Below are 22,141 nucleotides of genomic sequence, written 5' to 3'. Positions count from 1 at the left end.
CTCTAGAAACAGGAGGAGGAGAATCTTTGATGAGTAAATGAAGGGTACCACAGGCATTTGTTTCTTGTTCAAACACTGTCAGACAAACATGTTGACTTCAACCTTTAAAATTACCATGCGCGTCAATAGACGACTACCGGACCTAGCAAACTATCTCAACACCTTCAACCTCCAAACCAATCCCCCAAATCAGCACAGATCTTCCTCTCGCTGAAAGCGAGCCCAATAACTCTAATTAGCTCTCGACGGCTTCCATATTTAGCTCAATAATTAGCTCTCGAAGGCCTCCAGTCCCAAGCGTTGAACCACACAAAGATTTGGAGTCGTCTTTGATGCCAAGTTTAAGCGAGTATAGTTTAATACAATCGAAGGTATCCTCTCTACGATGGACTGTCAGGCACCAGCTGTTCCATACCAGTCATTTACACTTGCTAAAAAGATAAATCTTGTGCAATTTCTACCCAGCCATCCTATCACCTCTGAGATATGGAGCCCGGCTGCCGAATCTGATCTCAAACGAACTTCGTCAGAAGTCTGTATTTTTAAATGGGCAAAAAACAAATTGCACCTTCTCTCGGGTTTATTATTAAATTAGGGTCACCTGTAATTCATTACATAAACCCGTATTTATGTGTGTAAATTGCGTGTGTTCTCTGGTCGATTTACCTGTTTTGCTGGAAGAAAAAAACCCTAGTTTCTGAGGAAAAAACCTTGCTATCTACACCTTAGCCACGGAGTGAAAAAAGCACATTAAAGTTCTTCGCGTCATTGACGGGATTCGCACCCCGGCCTTTTCCACCCGGTGTGGCGAGGACGGTCACGTTACCACTGTGCTATTCGCGCAGACTAATAATGCAGTTAGCTGATGCCCTCATACTGCAAAGGATTCATATCGCGAAAGGAAGTTGGATTTTTATCATAAACATCGCAACGGGTAAAATATGTAAGTAGCCAAAGTTTTGGGATCAAAGCTCTTGGCACATTTCTCATTTTCGGTCATCAGCACAAGTGAGAGCAAACCACAACCGGATAATTCAATAACAGATTCTGCTTAAGCAATAAAGAGTTCTTCTTCTTCTTCAATTGCTTCCCGCAATCCAAGACATTGGCTAAAATTAGTAAAAATTTCCTCACCAATAACACTGTACTCCATCAAACTGCCCTTGTGGGTAGCACAATGGATATAATCACCGTTTTTCCACACCAATAAATCCCATCAATGACGTGAAGAATTTTTATGGACTTTCTTCACAACTTTGTTGAAATAGTCCGTCTCAGGAGCTGATTGCATAGCTTTTCCTTCAGAAAATTCTAGGTTTTTGTCCAGAAAACAGAAAAACTGAACGAAGAACACACGAAATTACAGACATAATATATTCTCTCTCTCTCTGTTTTCTTCGGTTAGGTGCTTCGGTTCTTAACAACAGACACAGGCACCATAAAACTGTGCCCTTTCATTGCAAAAGAGTGGCTACTTTTGACCGTCATCATGAATCTTCCTGAAACAACATACAGCCAAATTAACAACAGCTGCTCGTTGAAGTCTACTGCCGTCAATACCGATTATACAGTTGGAATTCGTGGACCCAGAATGGTTGTCCAGCTCTACCGCAAATTTCCAGCTCTGGATCGTTATCTTAAAAATGAATTACTTCAACAACGTAGTCTAGAATAACGCACTGTGTAATGATGTCCACTTCATTAGTAGGTATAATAATGTTCAGTGAGTGGCCACTTTATTAGGTACACTTAAAAGTGAATAGGTCTCACCTTAACCCTCAGAACAGCCTGGATTCGGGATGGGTTCAAGGAGACATTGAAAGCGTGCACAGGATGCTGGTCCATGTTGACTCAACTGTGACTTGATGACTGGGGAGGTAGTAGGCTGAATTCACTCTCATGTTCCTGGAACCAGTTCTGTGCAATTCTGTCCCTGTGACACGCCACAATACAGTAAGAGAAATAAATGGGTGCATTGTCTCGTTTGGTTCTCTATATTTTTTGCTCTACCGCCTGTACAAAAGGGTACAAATCAGGATTCATAATCTTTTATTTTCAATTGTGGTACACCTTTTACGATTGAGTTATCGGGCATCACGGGAGAAGCGTAGAAAATTAAAATTCTCGGTTCATGAACTGCGCATTTCTTAGTGTCTCGCAATAAGATAATTACGTTTTTGTTTGCACATTTTTGTTTTTCTTAAATCTTAGAATGAAATCATTCTTTCTTGCAGATATTTGCAAAGAATATTTCCATAGAAAAATAACACATTCGAGAAGAATGTGTTATTATTTTACAAAAGACATTTTTATAGAAAATATCGAATTGATAAATGCAATGCATTTTTTGCTTTATCAGGGCAATGCGATATCTGTGATTTATTCAGTTTGAATTTTAAAACTTCCTATAATTCCACAACAGAACGGACTTGCTCAATTTTGTCCATCACATTTAAATATGTGTCAAAAATTGCTCTTTAACGTCATGTATATACTCACTGCTCAAAAATATTACAAACCTTTTAAAATTGGCATCAACGGATAATTAAACTTTCCACCTGGTGAGGAACCAGTTCGTTCTCAAATCAGGCTGTAATAGCCTTCTTTTAAGCACATGGCCAAATTAATCTTTTGGAGAAACCATCTTCTTGAAAGTAGTGCAATACCATAACAACTCGCTACAATGGCTTGTTCTATTGACAGAATTAAGATCATTTCATTATCTGTTCAGTTCAAATCTTGTTGGCTGCAAAAACAGTTTAAAGGACAAACAGTCGTAAGTATCTTAGAAAAAGAAAACTGTCACAAAAGCCCTTTTTTTTTAATAATTCATCTATAGATGGTACGAAGCCAGCCAATTGCGCTAATTGGGACACAAAGAGATTCGCGAGAAGACTTCACTTCCAAGATGCGCATTCGTGACCGTCTTCGTGAAGATCTCTTTGAAGTTGTTTAAGGTCTTAAAAGGATTCAGTACACTTAAGTTTGAGGGCATATTTCTTCTGTGGAAGACAAGGCAAACGAGAAGACATGTGACTTAAATTAACGAACTGCAAGATTAAGTTAAGGAAGAGTTATCAGTTTTTGAAACAAGCCAACACTTAGCCTATCCTTTCTAAGATGTTGTTCAGTCACGAAACACTCTACCATCCGTAATGGTCTAACAACTGTCATTCGTTTAGATAGGTCTAGGGTTCAAACCACGTCTTTGACTGGAGAATTTCTGAAAGCCTCTTCAACTGAGGTCAGTAGTTGGCCGATATCGGTCAAAGGAAGTTGAGTTTACCAGTTTAAGACATAACATACGAGCTACAACAAGCGTGGATTCATTATTAAGACCCATAAATTTGAAGACGATTGGGTTTGATTACCATGGACGATTGGAGGAAGTTATAAACTCCTGCTCAATTGAGGCTGTGGATAGCCGATTTCAGGCTGAGAGAGCCTGCAGAACATGCAAATCGACTCGTGAATACACATTTCTTTTAGTTAATTAATTATTAATACCTAATCCTGTACAAATAAGTGGTTATGGTTCTGCAGTTGATCGGAAAAGATTCAAGGAGAGATAGACGTAGTTGGAAGCAGTAGATTGCGATTTTAATGCTAATATTAATACAGATTTTACATACAGTGGGGGACAGTTCCATCAACAAACTCACGCATCAGTGGGCTAAAAACAAAACAAAAAGTCTTTCACTGTATAAACCATCGAGAAAATTCGAACCTCCCCAAGGAGATTCCACTCCTTAGTAAGAAAGGATAAATGTGTTTTTTTATCCATTTCTTTGCTCAATAACAACATTGATAAGAGAAAACTTGCAGTACTCACCTCGGATGTCTGCGAACTTGGATGATGACAAGCTAACTACGTCACCGCTGCGCACACGGCTCTTATATAGTGACAGCAGTCGAAGGCCGCTGGCGAGAGTGTGACGGGACGGTTGTCTGGTCACTTTCCACACAGCGGTACGCCTACGGCACTCCACCTGTCGCGATAGTCACTAAGCTTTCAGCCGCCTACACACTTTGCAGCGCTTGGAATGGCCCGCACATTTTATCATTTGGTGGTGGAAGAAAGAAATCGTCAGCGAGGTACGCCACTGGTCAAAAGTAAAGAGACGTCATGGCGCAGGAGATGGTGAAAGTCGGAGAAGAGAAAATCAATAAGAAAATCCTTAAGAGGAGAAGCATTTTAGAAGATGCGGGCTGGAGAAGCTTTGGAAAACAGAGAGAGAGAAAAATTTATTGGAAAAGATTGATCCATTTTCTTCATTTTTTAGCTTACTGAAGAAATGTCAACAAATGTACTCAATTATGTGGGTTTAAATAATCTCTCATTTTAATTGGACCAACTTTATGAAGATAAACAGTCCCCCAAAGACATTTTTTTTATAGATGATGAGAATATTTCCGTGTTTTGGTGTATCATGTAATTTGATCACTGTACTTTGGATTTAACCACTCGGACATTGTTCGCGAACTCTGCCTTTAAAAGTCATTCAAAAAGTTCATTAATTTAGTATATAGTTGGTAATTACAGATAAATAAAAGCAAATTTGAATGAAATGATAAACGAATGCTACCATCATCTGAAACCGGCTAACTCGGCCATGAAGTGAAAAAGGACCATAAAAAAATCCTTGAGTCATAGACGGGATTCGAACTCAGGTCTTTTCCACCCGGTGTGGGGAAGACGACCATTTAAGAGTATTAAATACCAAAGAGCAGGGAACTGGTATCAGGACCTCGATCATAAGAAATCGATTTCTTAAGTGCATATATAAAATAATTCAAGATAGCTCTTCTGATAAAAGGTTTCACAGATCTAAATTCTTCATCATGCTTAGAAAATTTTCCGTTTAATTCTACTAGAAATATAAATGTTTCCATTTTTATTTAAATGATAAATTTGAATAAATGTATGTTTAAAATCTCTAGCTGTCTCCAGTTATGACTGTTCTGGGCATGATGGACAAATGTTGCTATGGTTTATCTCTATAAGTTTACTGTCTGTTATGATTGGATATAAAAGACAGTTGCAAAAATCTAAAACTATTCGCAGTACCACAGCTTGTAGATTCTCTCAACAGAACCAACGAAAAGATTGTGTTTTTGAAGAGTCCAACTCCCATATAATGGACATGAGTCATCGAGCTAATGTAGCTACGGCTGTCAGTCAAAGTGTGCTCCCATGTAGTTGGAATAGGTTGGGGTTAGTTCTTCCGTTCTACTAGTGGAGCTATATGTACCCGGTAGCAAAAATTCGAATTAGTCATTAAGACTATCTCAAAGAATAGGGAATCCCGCGTGCACTTGGCTGAACCATCAATAAACGCAGTTTCCCCAAGCACTGGATTATAAACGACCACTGTGGAGACAGTGGAAGGGCACTGTGTGCTACAGAAGTGCACTGAGAGGTGGTCCTGTGGCAATGAGTGCAAAATACGGTTTCGCATCGTCAGTCACCAGAAATGAAACAATGCTTTCTGAGAGCTTGGGTCAAGGCAAAAAAAATCGATGCTTTCAGGGACCATGTTTATCAGAACCAGTTCAGACTCTCTGAGGTCTCGCCTCCCCTACTCCCCCAAAGAATCGCCTAATTAAGAAACACCCTGTATATATAGACTGAAATTTTTATCAGATTTTTGTTTCTGGCAAATTACGATGATATTTTAATCTCCCAAACTCAATCCCAAAATTAGCTTTTTAAAATATATGCTGCATAAATAAACATTATTCGGGCTGAGTTTAATTAAATTAAATATTCAAAATGAAATTAAATATTTAAAAAGTTTTGAATATCGCGTCCTGATAACCAGAAGTGGGAAAATGACATAGGAAACATTCCTTTCGTTGTAGGCAGAGTGGTGCCTCCGCGATGTAGAGGCCATTTTGTGAGAATAGCGGGTTGGTGTGTCTTTATAAACACATATACACGAAATTTATGTTGGCGTCCGCGCTTGTCCAGTACCATGCCATTCTTATGTGAAAAATCCAAATAGTTGCAGAAACGTGGCGGTGAATCTGACAGGTTCTTTCATGCACTTTACGAAAACTGAAAGAAAATCACTTTAGAAACTGTTGCAGTAAAAGTGTGAATATATTTAGGAAGATATTCTCAACAAATTCTTTCCTGACGATAACCCTCTGGAGGACCTTCTAGAACACAGTACAATCAGAAGAGAGAATGAAAAATACCAAACGTCAGTGCAAACTGATCCATTCACAAAACCGGAACTTGAAGCAGTTCTTAAGAAGATTAACATCAAAAAATGCCCAGGACTGGACATGGTGGAATATGCTTTTATCATTACACTACATAAAATTAAACCTGAGCTCCTGATACTGTTATACAACAAATGTATACCAGTAGCAGTTTGTTGTATAACAGTAGTTATACAACAAACTTCTCTCTCACCCTTGTTTCCCAAAATCTGGAAGACTGCTCTACTACGTCTCATCGCCAAGCCCAATAAACCAATTACAGAGCCAAGATCCTTCAGACCCATAGCACTTCTGGCCAACTTGGGAAAAATCCTAGAATGGTTAATAGCTCTGCGCATTACAAATCTCTTTCTTTCTTGGAATCTGATCTCGCCTGCACAATATGGATTTACCCCAGGTAGGTCTTGTGAGGAGGCCCTCTCAGACTTGGTCCTGAATCTGAAGATGTCCAATTAAAAGGACGAAATTGCCTTGTTCATTAATTCTGAGGGGGGGCCTTCGACAACGTGTGGTGGGAAAGCGCCCTGGAACGCCTTAGATCGGCAAAATGCCCTCACAATCTCTATTGGCTAATCCGAAGCTACTTTTCAGAGCGATCGATCATCGTAAAATCTAAATACCAACAGATCCACAGGCCTATTTACCGGAGGTGGTCACAGGAGTCGGTTTTAGGACCTCTGGTCTGGATTATGGTACTTCAAAACTGGCTACACTTGAACATACTAAATCATTTGAACATACTAAAGTCATTGCATTTGTCGATGATTTGACTGTCATCATCTCAGGTCATTCAAGATCCGTCCTTGAACTGAGAGCGCAGAAAGTCCTTGATAGTCTCACCTCCTGGGTGACAACCAACAAACTTCAGATTAATCCCGCCAAAACAAAGATGATGATTTTCAAAACCAAACTTGATATAAGAAGGCCCCCCCCCCCCAAGTCAAAATGAATGGTATCCGGCTTCCCCTGGTCGTGCAGGCCAGAGTCTTGGGCGTGATCATAGACCACAGGCTATCATTCCTACCTCACCTACAACACCTTTGTGAAAAAACCAAGAAGTTTACAGCCTCCATCATTAGAATTTCAAGAAATGAGTGGGTCTGTCCAGGCGGACCCTGCTCCTCTACTATAAAGTGATGTTCCTTCCCATAGTCCCATTCGCGGCCGGAGCTTGGTTCCACAAAGTGGTATACTGGGACTGGCCCACCTTCCCTTGGTGTGGACGTGTACCCAGAATCATCTGTCCAGGTGACTGATGCTTCTGGGTGGCCAAGGGGCCAGAACAGAACAACAGAACACACACAATCCTACGTCACACACATATCTGGCCCATTTGCAGTGATACTGTTCTTCACAGAGATACGAGGCTGGGGTTGAACAACTGTTCCAGGTGCTGCCCTTTACATATACTCATGTCCACATGTATATTTAGGAAGGTAGACAATTTTTCAGAATTTTAATCATTAATTAACGACTAAGATAGAACTTTATATTCGAGTGGCCCCTGTAGTACTCCTCAATTGTTTCGAGCAACAGAATAAATTTAAGCCCAGCATTACGAGCCACTGACATTAAGGATCTCGTGTTTATTTTCAATTAGAAATGTTTAATTAATTTTTATCTGAAATTAGCGTACCAAACTAGAGTAAACATTCTCAGTTTATTTTCTATGTGATTCCATTTTCGTAAGTAATAAACCGTGCCCCACTTATGTCAATAAAGATGGTAGATTTAAAACTGTATACGATATTTCAATTTTTGAGTTCACGCTTAATGATTTAACGCAAAGTTTGCTTTTATTCAGAGTAACGACTTGAACTTTCAAAACGAAAAGATCAAAAGAAAAATACATTTTTTCCATCGGAGTTTTAAAAGAGCCGTATTTTCATAGATTCTGTACCTACAGTAATTGTATAACTTTTCTAAATCATATTTAATGGGCGTAGATATTTCCTTTCATCTTTGCGAGCTGAAGTAAGCCTCGTGCTCGGATGCATGTCATGTTTTAAGCAAATTTAACTGAAGTGGTTACATCACTTTTGGCCAAGAGGTTCCATTGAATCGAATCGCATTAAGAAACGACCATCTGTTTACCAAAAGTAAATGATAACATATGCATATGTTGTTGTAGGGTTCAGGCGCATCAGCGACTTAGACCATAAATTGCCTGTATTCTGTGGTCCATTTCATGGATGAAAAACCCAAATCTGAGGGAGAAAATTGCTCACTTTGCCGACTGGATTCCCACAAAAGGCATTCATGTGCTCTCTTGTGTTTCATCAGTATTCTGAGACTCATATTTCATATTAGGGTTACCCAAGAGAACGACCTGATCCAGGCATGTGTATTATGTCGGTAAATTGCGTGTATACTCTGGTCGGTTTGCTGGACGAAAAAACAACAACAGCAGTTTGGGAGGGAAACCCTTCCTGTCTACCATGCTCTGAAAAACCCATAAATCTTTCCACGCGTCATCAGGATTCGAACCCAGAACCTCTCCAGATGGTGTGGGGAGGACGGTGATTATAACCACTGTGCCATCTACGATGACTGCTATTTTAAGACGATTTTAGTTTTACATTCGGTTGAAAGTCTTAGTCGAATAATCCTTTTAGTTGGACAAAGGTAATCTTTCTAGCACGCCATACTATCCTATTACAAAATCGACATATTGGGTTCAAACTGTTGTCGATAAACGCTGAAGAAATTAAAGTTACGAAGCATCAGGATAGCATGTCTGTATTGAGTGTGTTCCATAGCCGGTTTGACTGATTTCTGGAATGTAAAACCAATGCAAATGATCAAATCTTTCTATTTTTACTTTTTCGAATTAAGACATTTATTTTGTGATTTAAAATGTTTTATATATTTGGCGTTTTCTTCTTGTAAACGTATTATAGCTATTTCAACAAAAACTCGCAGAACAATCACTTTAAGTGTACCAAAAATACCAGACAGAGCATTTCCATTTAGTCTTTTATGTCCCTCAAAATAAACAGGAATTTGTTATGCAGCACTAAACTTTGAAATCATTATGTTAAAAGGGTAGTTTTTACATTTTTTAAAAAGTTTTCTTCACAAAATCGTTAGAACTGAATTCCATATTTATTTACTTTTGTTACACAAGAAAACAACATGAATAATAATAATACAGTAATATTGAGGAGACCCTCCCGAAGCTAAAAAGATAGGCAAAGAAGACACTCCATGATAGACATTACAATGACCTCCATCAAGACCACATATATAAAACGGCTTCCAATGCATGGTTCACGAGAGGGACGGTCTTTCCCGAGACTGAAGGATTCATGTTCGCCATCCAAGGCCAGGTAATGAACACCAGGAACTATAGAAAATACAACCCCCAAGGAGCTCGGCGTGATAGATGATACATGTTCACGGCAATGATTCCACCTGGCCTTAGAAATGATCCAACACATCACAGCAGGATGCAAGATGATCACCAAGAGGGAGTACACTCGTAGACACGACCAGGTAGTCAGAATAATACATCAGAAGCTAGCAAGGAAATACCAGTTAATCAAAGAAAACGTACCATATTACAAGTACAAATCGCAGCCAGTACTAGAGACCCCAACCTACAAATTGTACTGGGACCGTGCCATAATAATGGATAAGACAATCCCGTACAACAGACTGGACATAACCCTTGTGGACAAGAAGGAAAAGGCTACCCATCTGATTGACATAGCGGTGCCCAACACTGACAACCTCCAAAAACCCACTAGGAAAAGATCGAGAAGTACAGTACTGTACATGGATCTAAGACAGGAGATCAATGAGATGTGGCATATGCAACAAACAGCGACCATCCCGATCATCATCAACCACCGGTATGGTGCCAAAGACCCTATATTGCCTAGCAGCAATAGGTCTCCCAGATAATACCTACAAGGAACTCCAGAAAGTCGCAATCCTGAACGCCTGTAGGACAGTCAAAGAGTTCCTTGACCAACGGTAGCAGTACCTGTCACGGGGTAGAATCCCCCAATCAGGGAGAAATACAATAATAATAAAAATATCTCGCAAAGAAGAAACAGTTTAAATAATATTAATACTAAAATAATGAACCAGAGAGGCAAGGTATTATAACTAGAACCATCTTTGAGCACTTTGCTTCATACACAACCTGGGTAGTCATTAAAACGCCAGCTCCCTCAGATTAATTCCTATACAAAAACAATTATTTACTGACTCTTTCTCTTTTTTTAAACTGATATTTCAATTCATTTATTTACTTGGCTAATACAATTTATTTGGCTAATGGTACCTAGATCAATAAACTTTTTTTGTTTGTTTGTTTTTAGGCTTAAATAACCAACAGACAAAGTCCATCCCTCTGTTGTATTTACACCACCCTTCCAGCAACCGCATAACACATCTCAGAAATATTTCCTTTATATCTACCTGTGCGGCTGCTGGTTAACTAAATCCCATCCTCCCCGACAACTGACAAGCAGATTAAAGGTAATCCCTTTCAAAAGCCATTTTTGTTACTCCATTGGCGAAAAACTATTGAACATTTCTTCTAAGAAATTCTATTTTGAGCACTTTTATGGTTATTCCTAGAAATTTTTCATTCACGCATTGTGGGAAACAACTTCGGAGGTTACAAGATAAAAAAAAAAACACGTATCTCTGGTTACGAATAATTTATTTGGTTGTTACAATAATATTCGTAATTCATTGGTATCATTCAATGGTTAATTATTGGTTACTTTTAATGGCGAATTATTTGTTAAATTTGATGGTAAAACTCCAGTCAAAGCATTAAGAAAACCCTCGTGTTTTAGCAATCGGCCGTTCCTTTTCTTGACAGCGTATATTAATAACAAACAGGTAAAAACGCATATGTTGATGGCTGATCTCAGTTTCCTCCTCTTTCTCTTAAATGTTATTTTTGACATTCACTTGGAAATCCCTTCCGATAAATGGGCTAGCCAGTGCAACTATTCAATGTTCATGTCCTCAAACCACAACGCGAGCTGTATGACATGAACAATTGTCTTGCTGATTCATGTATGGGCCTTCTCCAAAGTGCTGTCACAATGTAGATAATTAATTATTATCCGCGACGTCTAAAGAGACTCCAGCATTCATGGTTTTGTGCAAAACAATCAGTAGTCCCAGACCAAACCGTTAGAAACAGCACGGACCATCATGCTGCCTCAGCCAACCTTCATTTTCCGGACGATACAGTCCAATACGTAGCTTTCTTCAGGAATCCACCACATCCACACACGACCACCAAACTGGTACCGTGACTTGTCACTCCAAAGCGCAGCTTTCTATTAGTCTATGGTCGAAGAAGTCTTATAAGAAGCTAGAAGGCGTCTGGCATTAGTTGAGATTATTAGCGGATTAAGTACGGCTGTGGTAATCCATATATTAAGTAGCACCCTGCGGACTATACTGAAAGTGACCATTTATCTCCCTGAGGTCTTGTATGTGTGTGCTGCGACAATGTCGACCTGAGTTCGTGCGGGTTATTTCAGGGCTCTCCAATGTCGACAACTTCAATTTATTACGAGTCAACCTCAGCATTTAAAGTATACAGATGGATCGCATCATCTGTACATCTTGATTGAATGAGTATAATGTCATCAACGCTCATAGTTCACTACAAATTATGGTGTGGTCAGCCCAATCGCTTGACTTAAACCCAATGGAGCTCTTATGGGATCATATAGCTCGTCAAGTCCACGATGTCTTCCCATCTTCACAAATTTTATGGGATACCTCGCAGATTGCTTGGAATGATGTTAGTCAAGATACTATTAGTAAAATTAATCGCCAGAATGTGACGTCTGTGTAAGGCAGCGATAAAATCTCGTGGAGGACATTTTATATTAATATTAATTATTTTAGCTGTAAATTTTTCATTGTTTAAAAAAATATCTTAAAATGCTTTGTAATGTGTGGTTTTTTATATGAAACCTTGTCATAGCTAATTTTAAATAAATAAAAATTATAAAAACAGTTGTCATACACTGTGACAACCATCTGGATTTAAACTACTTAATCAATTCAATAGTGTTGAAGCTCACAGCAGAACAAACTTTGGTTCACAACGAGTTGCCCTGGTATTGTACTACTTTAGAACACATTTGTTTCAAAGTTGTCAGATTAACTTATTGGAGATATAATGACATACAACATCATAATATGATATGAAGCGATAAAGACATTAAAACAATTTAATGTCTAACCTTTTGAATAAATGGTTAAACCTTTTACTATGTACTTTTCTTTTCTTTTTTTTTAAAGTGGTGCGCTACCAGAGCAACTCGTGAAGGTATGGAGTATTAGCTAAGCAATTTGAATTCTGCAGGCTACAAAAAAGGGCAGCATAGTCCCAGTGACTCTATATAATTTAATATTATATTGAATTAAAATTATTAGTGTTATAAATATAATTAAATTTATTTTATGATTAATTAAATAAATTCATGATTTCATATTCAGTTCTTAGACATTACTTTTTTTTTTTTTTTTTTTTATGAGAACCCCAAACACGAGAGGTATTAGAACCTATAGTACTTAGTACCGTGATTGGATTGGAGGTTGAGAAGACGAAAGAAGATATTTGTTGATATTGGACTTGAACTTCTGTAGATTGTAATTTTCAGGAAATACGTATGAAGGAAGGTTGTTCCAGAAAACGGCAGTTGAATGAATAAATGAGGAAGATGAAAAGTTGGTTCTGTGGATTTGAAGTTGGACAGTAAATGGATGTTGGCTGGTGGCGGCACGTGTTCGGACTGTTTTGAAAGAGAGAGTGGGAATTATAGAAGCCAATTCAGAAGAACAGTGCCCATGGAAGTATCTGTAGAAGAGGCATGCAGCAGAAACAGTGCGTCTATGAGACAGCGAGTGGAGAGACTCTGTTACAGATGAATCATTAATTAACCTAATTGCCCTCTTCTGAATGGAATCAAGAAGCCTGAGAGAGGTTTTGGGGGCACCACCCCAGATGTGGGAACAATATTCCATGGCAGGGCGGATTTGCGAATTATACAGAGTGAGCAGCTGCTTGGAAGAAAAGTAACGCCGAGAGCGAAAGAGAAAACCAAGTTTTTTAGATGCAGAGGAAGCAATATTTGTAATGTGCTTGTGCCAAGAGAGATTAGAAGTCAGGGTAATCCCCAAAAGAGATATATCATTTTGCCTAGAAATCGGAGTGTCACTAAAGATAAGCATAGGAGTAGAAGAATCCTTTTTGCGAGATATAAGACAAGACTGAGTTTTAGAAGGGTTGAAATCAACTAAGTTGTCTTTGCCCCACTGGAGAATTACCTGAAGATCGGCATTTAAGGAATTGGTAGCAGATTTTCGGGAAGTTGAAGCTGATTGAGCAGAACAAGGTTTCTCGAACTGGAAAGTGGAATGCAATGTGCTATCATCAGCAAAACTATGGATAGGATTTCCAGTTAATGGAAGAAGGTCATTGATATACAAGAGAAAAAGAGTGGGGGAAAGAACTGAACCTTGGGGGACACCGGCATTAGTGGAGAAGTTAGAAGACAGAGAGCCATCTACCATCACCCTCAGTGAGCGATCAGAGAGAAAACTGGATAACCAATTACTAAAAACAGTTGGCAAACCATAAGATGGAAGCTTGTTTAGAAGACCTTTATGCCAAGCACGATCAAAAGCCTTTGAGATGTCAAGAGCAACTACTTGTGTTTCACCGAACCTTTCCATTGAATTTGTCCATAAATGGGTAAAATAAGCCAGAATATCACCGGTGGATCGACACTGACGGAATCCATACTGGCGATCGTTGATCAGACGGAAGGTTTCTAGGTAGTTTAAGAGTTGGCAGTTAATTGATTTCTCCATTACTTTAGAAAGAGTAGAAGTAATTGCAATGGGACGATAATTGGATGGGAGGGATTTGTCACCCTTTTTAGGAACTGGCTGGATATGAGCAAATTTCCAAGCAGAAGGAAAAACATCTTTGGAATAAGAAAGTGAAAAAAGGCGGCAAAGAATAGGAGTAAGTTCAGGAGCACAGGTTTTTAGAACAAGTGGAGATATACCATCAGGACCTGGGGCTTTCTTATCATCAAGATTCATCAAAATCCTTCTGATATCCTTTTGACGGAAGACCACAGGAGGCATTGAATGGAGTGTGTTGGAAATGGTGGGAGGTGTTTTACCAAGATCATTAATACATGAGCTGGAAGAAAAATGGGATGCTAGCAGGTCAGCTTTATCCTTAGCTGAAGTGACAACAGAACCATCTGGCTTGGACAGAGGTGGGAGCAGAGATGGGCAAAAGTTGCGGCCAATAGCTTTGGCAAGAGACCAGAATGCTCGGCTACCATTAGGGCAAGAAGCAAGTTTTCTACTCTTAGCCTGTTCAAACTCTAGTTTGGACTGATTAATAACTGCTTTACAATTGTTGCGAGCTTTGGTGTAGACAGAAAATGAAACTGAAGAATTAGAAACAAGCCAATTACGATATGCAACATTCTTCTCTTGGACAGCCTTAGCACATTTATTGGAAAACCAACGTTTAGATAAAGGACGAGATTTTAAAGTGGAGTGTGGGATAAAGGATTCCATTCCTGCAAGAATAATTTCACTGACACGATCTGAGCAAACTTTGCCATCAGAAGTTTTGAAACAGTAATCCGACCAAGGAAAAGAAGAAAAGAAGTCTCGCAGGTCATCCCATTTTGCATTCTTGTAATGCCAAACAACACGAGGTTGGGAATAGCCATGAGATAAAGGTTCCATTGGAGAAGAGACCATCACCAAGTTGTGATCTGAAGTGCCTAAAGGACCTCTCACTTCAACCGTGTACTTAGAAGGGTTGTTTGTGAGAAAAAGATCAAGCGTATTGGCTGTATGATTAGGATTGTCCGGAATTCTTGTAGGTAAATGAACAATCTGTGCTAGGTCATTAGTAATTGCAAAAGCCTCAGCATCTCGACCTGCTGGGTCGGTGTGACTAGAAAACGGAAGCCAGCTGGAGTTGTGAACATTAAAATTACCAAGGAAAATTACCTCGCTGTTAGGAAAGTTGGACTGGAGAAAGTCAAGTTGCAAAGAGAGGAAGTCAAAGAGCTCCAAGTGATTGGTGGAGTTGGGAGAACGGTAGAGACAGCAGATGAATTTGACACAATGAAGTATAGAGATTTTAAGCCAGAGAAGATCAAAGAGAGGAGATTCCAAATTGCCAAGTCTCTGACAGGGAATATCAGAACGGACATATGCACAAGTACCACCTTTGAGTCGAAAGGAATCATACAGCAAATAATTTGGACATCTGAGATGAGCAGTAGTTGAATCAACTGATAACCGAGATTCAGTCAGAAAAAGTACATGGGGTTTGGAAGACTGCAAGTGGAAATGGACATCATTGAGATTAGAATTGAGACCACGTATATTTGTGAAATGAATTAGGAAGTCCGTGGGAGGTTTAGATCGTTTCGCAGATAAGCTTGCTCTATTAGTTTGACAATTCATGGTGTATTCAATAGTAAGAAAAAGTGGGGGGGGGGGGGAACACGCTGTATGAAGTAATGAAATTTTTGGATATGGCGTACACATGGTAAGAATATACCCAGATCCTTGACATAACGTGGCCTCGACAATGCTCCCCGCATACACACTACTCGGACTCCCTCCGGTCACTATCTGGCAGAGTAGAGGTAGCAAGATTATACACTAGCTGATCGGGAAGCCTCCTAGAGAGTTACCAATAGGTTCGGTCCGGTCTGGTGTACTAACTAGTGGCGGCCTGTGAACACCGTTTTAGAGCTGTACCCTCGAAATGTAAGGAATATTGGATCTCGCCACGACGTTCATCACAACTTCAAAAGTCATCAATCATACTGCATGATGGAAGAGATACGGAAGGGTTGACCGGAACTTAGCTCTAGAGACTAAACATGGGTTCCACCACTTCAAGCCTCCAATAAGCAAAGTGTTGGGATTTCACCGGTTGATGAGAGTCATCTACCACCTAGTACTGCCTGGTAACATAGAGGGGCGGCGTTCCTCCATGTGGTGTGGGCGCCACACCTCGACCCCTGCTTACGTTGGTTCACACCTGGGTGGTCACCCACCATGTACTTGTGCATGGTGGGTGACCACCCAGGTTATACACTTCTCCTTAGTGATAAACATAACCATAAAACCATACAAAAAATTGCCTTTTCCATTATATTAATAGCTGTGATAATTAATTATGCAAAACAAGCTACATTTCAGACAATACTAAATCTTTAAGGAAGGAATTAATGTGGTGACTATTTCTTCACTGCGGATGAATGTGGCCTAAGTTCAACACGTCACTATCAAGTTAATCATAGTCGAGACTATGGGTTAACCTGAGGTGAACAACAACGGGTCGAAATTCTCCAGATGTTGTGGAACAGGAGTGGGCAACCTCCGGCCGGTGGGCCAACTATGGCTCGCGTATGTGCATAATCCGGCCCGTAGTCGTTTTCAAAATATATTTATTATTATATATATTTTTTTGAATTAATCGAATTTCTGACTAAATTTAGAAAATACTGAAAATATGTAATGAAAATATTTAATTTAATTATCAGATATATAAAATATTAAAATTTTGTTACTATAATTGTATTTTTTAAATTTTATCTCGAATTTGTATTTCGTTTTTCTTATTAATAAAATTAACTATATGTGGTGTATGTATAAATATTACAATAAATAATTTAAAACTGTTTATGACAATTTTTTCATTATACACCATTTTAATAATCCTAAAAATCGTGGAAAGCTAAAAAAAAAAATTGGCCTGCGTGTACCTCAGAGACATTTTATTTGGCCCGCCATTTATAAAGGTTGCCCACCCCTGGTTATGTTGCAACACACCATAATAAGCTAAAAACATTAAAAATACCGTTGTTTAAAAAGAAACAAGGAATGTGAAAGGCAAAAACCGAAAGATTTCACCACAATCATGCTATCTGAAGGAAAAAAAAAAAAAATCGCAAAATGGGATAAAATCTTTTGAGGTCACCGTATCATATTGCACGGATGCGGATATGAAAAATTCTTTCTATTTTGAAGTAAGAAGTTCAATCAGATTCCTGTTTTCTCATGTTAATAATATGTTTGATATTCAATAGTTTAATAAAAAATCTAAACAGCATTACTGCATTTATTTTCGTACTTGAAGTTGAATGTGGCTTCTAAGAACCATTCTCCAATCCGAATATAACAATAAGGTAGTCATATTGGATAGAAAAACATGTACTGTCGGTAAGAGACTGTAATGTTGTTATGGGTTGTTCTCTGTTGAAGTTTAATATTTCGCTAATGGATTTTCATCCAGTTAGAAGGCATTTTTAGCATTAGCATTAGCAAGGGCACATTACGCAAGAAAGCAGGCTTATATAGCATCAGCCAAACACACACACACACACACACACACACACACACACACACACACACACACACACACACACACACACACACCATTTTCATTTCACTCATACACTCACTCCAAATGTTTGTCTAGTTCTCCCTTGAATCTGTTTATGCTATCATGGAAGTTTGTTCCAGCACTCAACCACCCGCTGGCTAAAGGCAAACTTCCGCACGTCTATCCTACAACCGTCTTTCCTCAACTTGAATTTATGCCATCTCAGGTGATTATTCTGAGCAAGAGGAAGAATCCCATCAGCATTGAGCATACTCAAATCATTCAAGGCTTTATACACCTCAATCAGATCACCTCGCAGATGCCTAGTCTCCAGACACTGTAATCTGCAAAATTAAGTCTTTCTTTGTAAGAGAAACCCTTCGTTCCATTCACTAATCTTGTTGCCATTCTCTGTACTCGTTCCGACAGCTCTACATCCTTCTTAAAATGAGGCCTCCAGACCTGTATACAGTACTCAAGTTGTGGCCTGACCATTGCCTTATACAAGGGGATAATCACTTCCATATCCCTTCTAGAAAAATTCCTGTATATCATTGACAAGACACCAAGCTACTCTTGCAGACCGTTTGGACTGCTCTGAAAACTTCATATCTTCCTGCACAATTACCCCCAGGTCCTTTTCATTCTCTACCACTGTCGGCGTGGTATCACAGAGTTAATACGTCACTCTGGGGTTACCGCTTCCCATATATAGTACTTTACATTTGTCAATGTTAAACTTCATTTGCCACCTCTCAGTTCATCTGCTCAACTTTTCTAGATCCTGTTGCAGCAGCGGCGTACCGTCATTTGTGTCATTAACAACCCTGCCGACCTTCGTATCGTCTGCAAACTTGGACGTTAAGCTTGATATACCATCATCAATATCATTTATAAAAACAGAAAACAATAACAATAAACCCAACACTAAACCCTGAGGAACTCCACTAATAACATTAGTCCACGAAGAGCAGTGTCCATTGATTACCACTCTCTTCTCCCACACAACCATCCCTTAATCCATAGCAGCAATTTGCCTCCAATGCCACACTGCTCCAATTTGTATTATTCTTTGCATCCAGTTCCTTTGTGACCACATCATAGTATCCAATCAAATTTACCAGACAAGACTTTCCCTTAACAAACCCATGATGTGTCCGAGCTATAACTGAAGTCTTGTCTAGATGATCCTGCAGTGCTTCTTTAACCAGTGCCTCCATTAATTTTCTTGGAACAGAAGTTAAACTTACAGGTCTATAATTACTTGTGTCAGTCTTTGATCCTCCTTTGTGAATTGGGGTCACATTTGCACATCTCTAGTCTGTGGGTACCTCCCCTGAGTCCAGGGAAGTTCTCATAATTATGGCTAAGGGTTTGCCTACTTCCTTTGCTGCTTCCTCAAATATAACTGGATAGATTCCATCCACCCCAGGTGCCTTTGTTATGTTTATCTTCAACAATTTTTCCAACAATATCCTCAACAATTTCTAGCTTACTGCCAGAGTTTAATACACCCCTTGCATTCCCCTCCCTGAATAACTCCTCATGTGTGAATGTAGATGCAAAATAATCATTTAGTTTGTTAGCTACCTAAAGAGGATCATCAACAGTTGAACCATCGATATCAAGTGGACTAGTCTGATTCATCCCCTTCCTTCTAGAGTAAGGCTTCAAGGCTGCTTAGTTGGGATAGTTGTATATGTGTCCTGCGATATAAAAACTTGGGAATACGGTGAAAAAAAAGTTATGTTCACAATCTCACTAGTGCTAGAACGAAAAAACCGGAACGATTTTTAAACTTTTATTTGATTGCAATTTGATCCTTCCACTTCCTCCAAAAAAAAATCTGCGTCGTGATTTTCTCTTCACTTATATTTAGCAAAAGCCTTATAGACTTTAATGTAGTCATAAAAAAGGAAAAATTAAAGTTATCAGATGCACTTGGTTCTCCATTTCGACTCCTTGTCCGCATTGTCTTATATGACTTTTTTCCACTTAGACTATTCAGACCCCAAACATTATGACCACCTATGTAAGAACGGGTGTGTAGAGGCCTTATAAAGGCCATACCTGGCATGAGCCCTTTAAGGGCTCTGAAGGTTGAAGTATGTGGCATGTCACTAGGCTTGCGTCTCGCACATCTACGGTAGTCTATGGTGGAGGATGGAAATGCTCGATTTGTCGATCCACTAACCGCAAAGGTGTTCTAAGGATTCATATCTGGCGAATTCGGTGGCCAAGGTAGCACCTGGAAGCCTGTATCATGTTCCACGAGTATTCTGGAATAATACTAGGAACGTGGCATAGCGCATTATCCTACTGGAACATACCCGTGTCATCCAGGAAGACAGTCACCATGAAGGTGTTTATCTGATCAGCCAGAAAGGTATCGATTTCTCTTCCACGTGGCATTCCTACGAAGTCCAAATACTTTTGATAACTCAGTGTACGTATGTATACACGAACAATATTACAATCACTTCGAAATTAGAATTGCTGATTTTAGTGATAATAAAAATAAATACGTTGATATTTATCACCTTGAGGCACGTGTTCTACTTGAATGCGATCATGAAGAAAACTTAATAATGTGAATCTTTAGCAATATGGCTTCTTTGACTACAAAACCATATTGCGAATCTTGTGTAGAAATTTATTTAGAAATTTATTTAGAAATCTTCGTGAGCATGCAGCATGAAATAAGGAGCTGCAGACCATATCAACGAAAAATCTAGTCTTCTTGAGAAAGATGGTCAACTCCTTTTTTGACCGATAAAACTTTCTTAGAATGAAAACAAGGCAGCATATACAAGAGTAAAATGGCATGCAGCGTCAAAGAGATTGATATTGATTGAAGTTTCACTCACCTACCACTATATCAGTTGAGACGTAGCCAAAATTACACTGTCGTGTGAAAGAAAAGGAGTGGAGTGTGGTTATAAGTTCACAGAATGCGGAAAAGTATGCCAATTTATGAATAAACTATAAATCCTTTATCAAAATAATTCAATAAAGTATTGTAAATATAAAACAGCCTTTACTGGTTCGTATTTTTTGTTCAATTTTGAGACACGAAATGATAAAAATAGAGTTTTAGGGAAAATTATCTTTCTTTTTTTCTAAGAAGAGAGTGAATTCATAACTCCAACAGGTGTATTAAAGGGTGCGTTGTTTTCTTTGAGAGAAGTGTTGACTACAATATTCCACAGCCTGTTTTTCTTAGATGAGCAGGGATGATAGCTAATGGCAGATAATCTGCTTAGAGTGCATGATCACAGCTTAGTGTTTTTTTTCATTTAATCCCCTTGGCAATTTCTATCGTTCTCTCTTGGAGAATCTTGGAGAACATGTCCGACTGTCATTGAGACAAAACTATACACTTACTGACCAAAAAATGGAAACCTTTGGCAATTGGCTTCACAGATAATTTAACGTACGTTAAAAAATAAATAAATAATAATAATAAACTAGGGGGACTCCGTCCCCTGTTCGCTTTGCTCGCCAACCCCCGCGCATCCTTTTCTACGTCATATGTAGAGGTATGACGGAGTAAGCAAAATCTTTTCTAAGTAAACGACACACCTGTCGAAACGCACTGATCGGTATCTTATCTCATATATAAAAGAAAATAAGAAGTGTAAGAAAAAAACTATAAAAAGTAAAATTAAGTGAAAGAAAGAGGCTCCAGTACAGAGGCTAAGCTATGCGGGCCCTTAGGGGCCTCATGATTATCCAAGCTGACACCGTGCTGTAGCTTTTCCTAGCTGGTATGGTGTGGGATGCCGACACTGGCCATTAAGGTAACCCCCAGGCAGTGTGGGGCAGAGCTGAAAAAAACACGCTCTATAGGAATCTCTTTCTTTACCTGTCTTTTATTCCTACCATCTACAGTGGTTAAGCGTCCTTCCCCCACTCTGGGTGTCCCCTACCCCCCCTTTTGCCTGGTGGCTCACCCCGCTAACCACTTTCAACTCCCACCCTCTGAACCAGGATGGGCGTCTTGTACCAGGGGTTCCCCTTACTGTTTCCCCTTTAAAATCAGGCGAATGTCTCAAGTACTGCCCCCCCCTCTGTTCTCTGCCCCTTTTATCCCACCCTCTTCTTATCTCCCCCATTATCTTCTTTCCAATAATTTCTTTTGGGCTCTTCTTGGATGCCTAGGCTAGAGTTCACCCCGCCAGAGCATTCTTCTCTCCTAATGTGTTCTGGCCCGCCTCCCTGGGGCGGTGATGGAAACTGCGTGTGTTAGTGGTTCTCCACAAACCACTCCCAGGCTAAGTGGCCAGAGGAACAACACAACCCACACTAATACTTCACAAAATACACACCCAAAAGCAGGGCTAAAATATTTAACTGAAATATTTACAAACTATACAAATATTTAAAGTGCTGTATTCACAAAATACTAAACTACTGTATTTACAAATATACAATATTCATTAATATATAAAACGTTACGATGGAACATCAAATGTTAGACAG

The 22,141-nt window shown here is 39.2% G+C and overlaps 1 protein-coding gene across 1 annotated transcript in view; it reads right to left on the bottom strand.

Moving 5' to 3' along the window:
- Nucleotides 1-3,993, bottom strand: part of LOC150082165 (uncharacterized) — a 30,427-nt gene extending 26,434 nt beyond the window's left edge. Inside the window, exon 1 of the mRNA XM_090380022.1 lies at nucleotides 3,833-3,993. The gene's annotated coding sequence lies outside the window, so the exon portion shown is untranslated. The remainder of the gene's footprint in view (nucleotides 1-3,832) is intronic.
- Nucleotides 3,994-22,141: the final 18,148 nt, after the last annotated feature.

This window comes from Mastigoproctus giganteus, chromosome 8, assembly GCF_048544385.1.
Source record: "Mastigoproctus giganteus isolate SK-2022 chromosome 8, ASM4854438v1, whole genome shotgun sequence".
Classification (NCBI taxonomy): domain Eukaryota; kingdom Metazoa; phylum Arthropoda; class Arachnida; order Uropygi; family Thelyphonidae; genus Mastigoproctus; species Mastigoproctus giganteus.
This window is presented reverse-complemented; position numbering and strand designations above follow the sequence as displayed.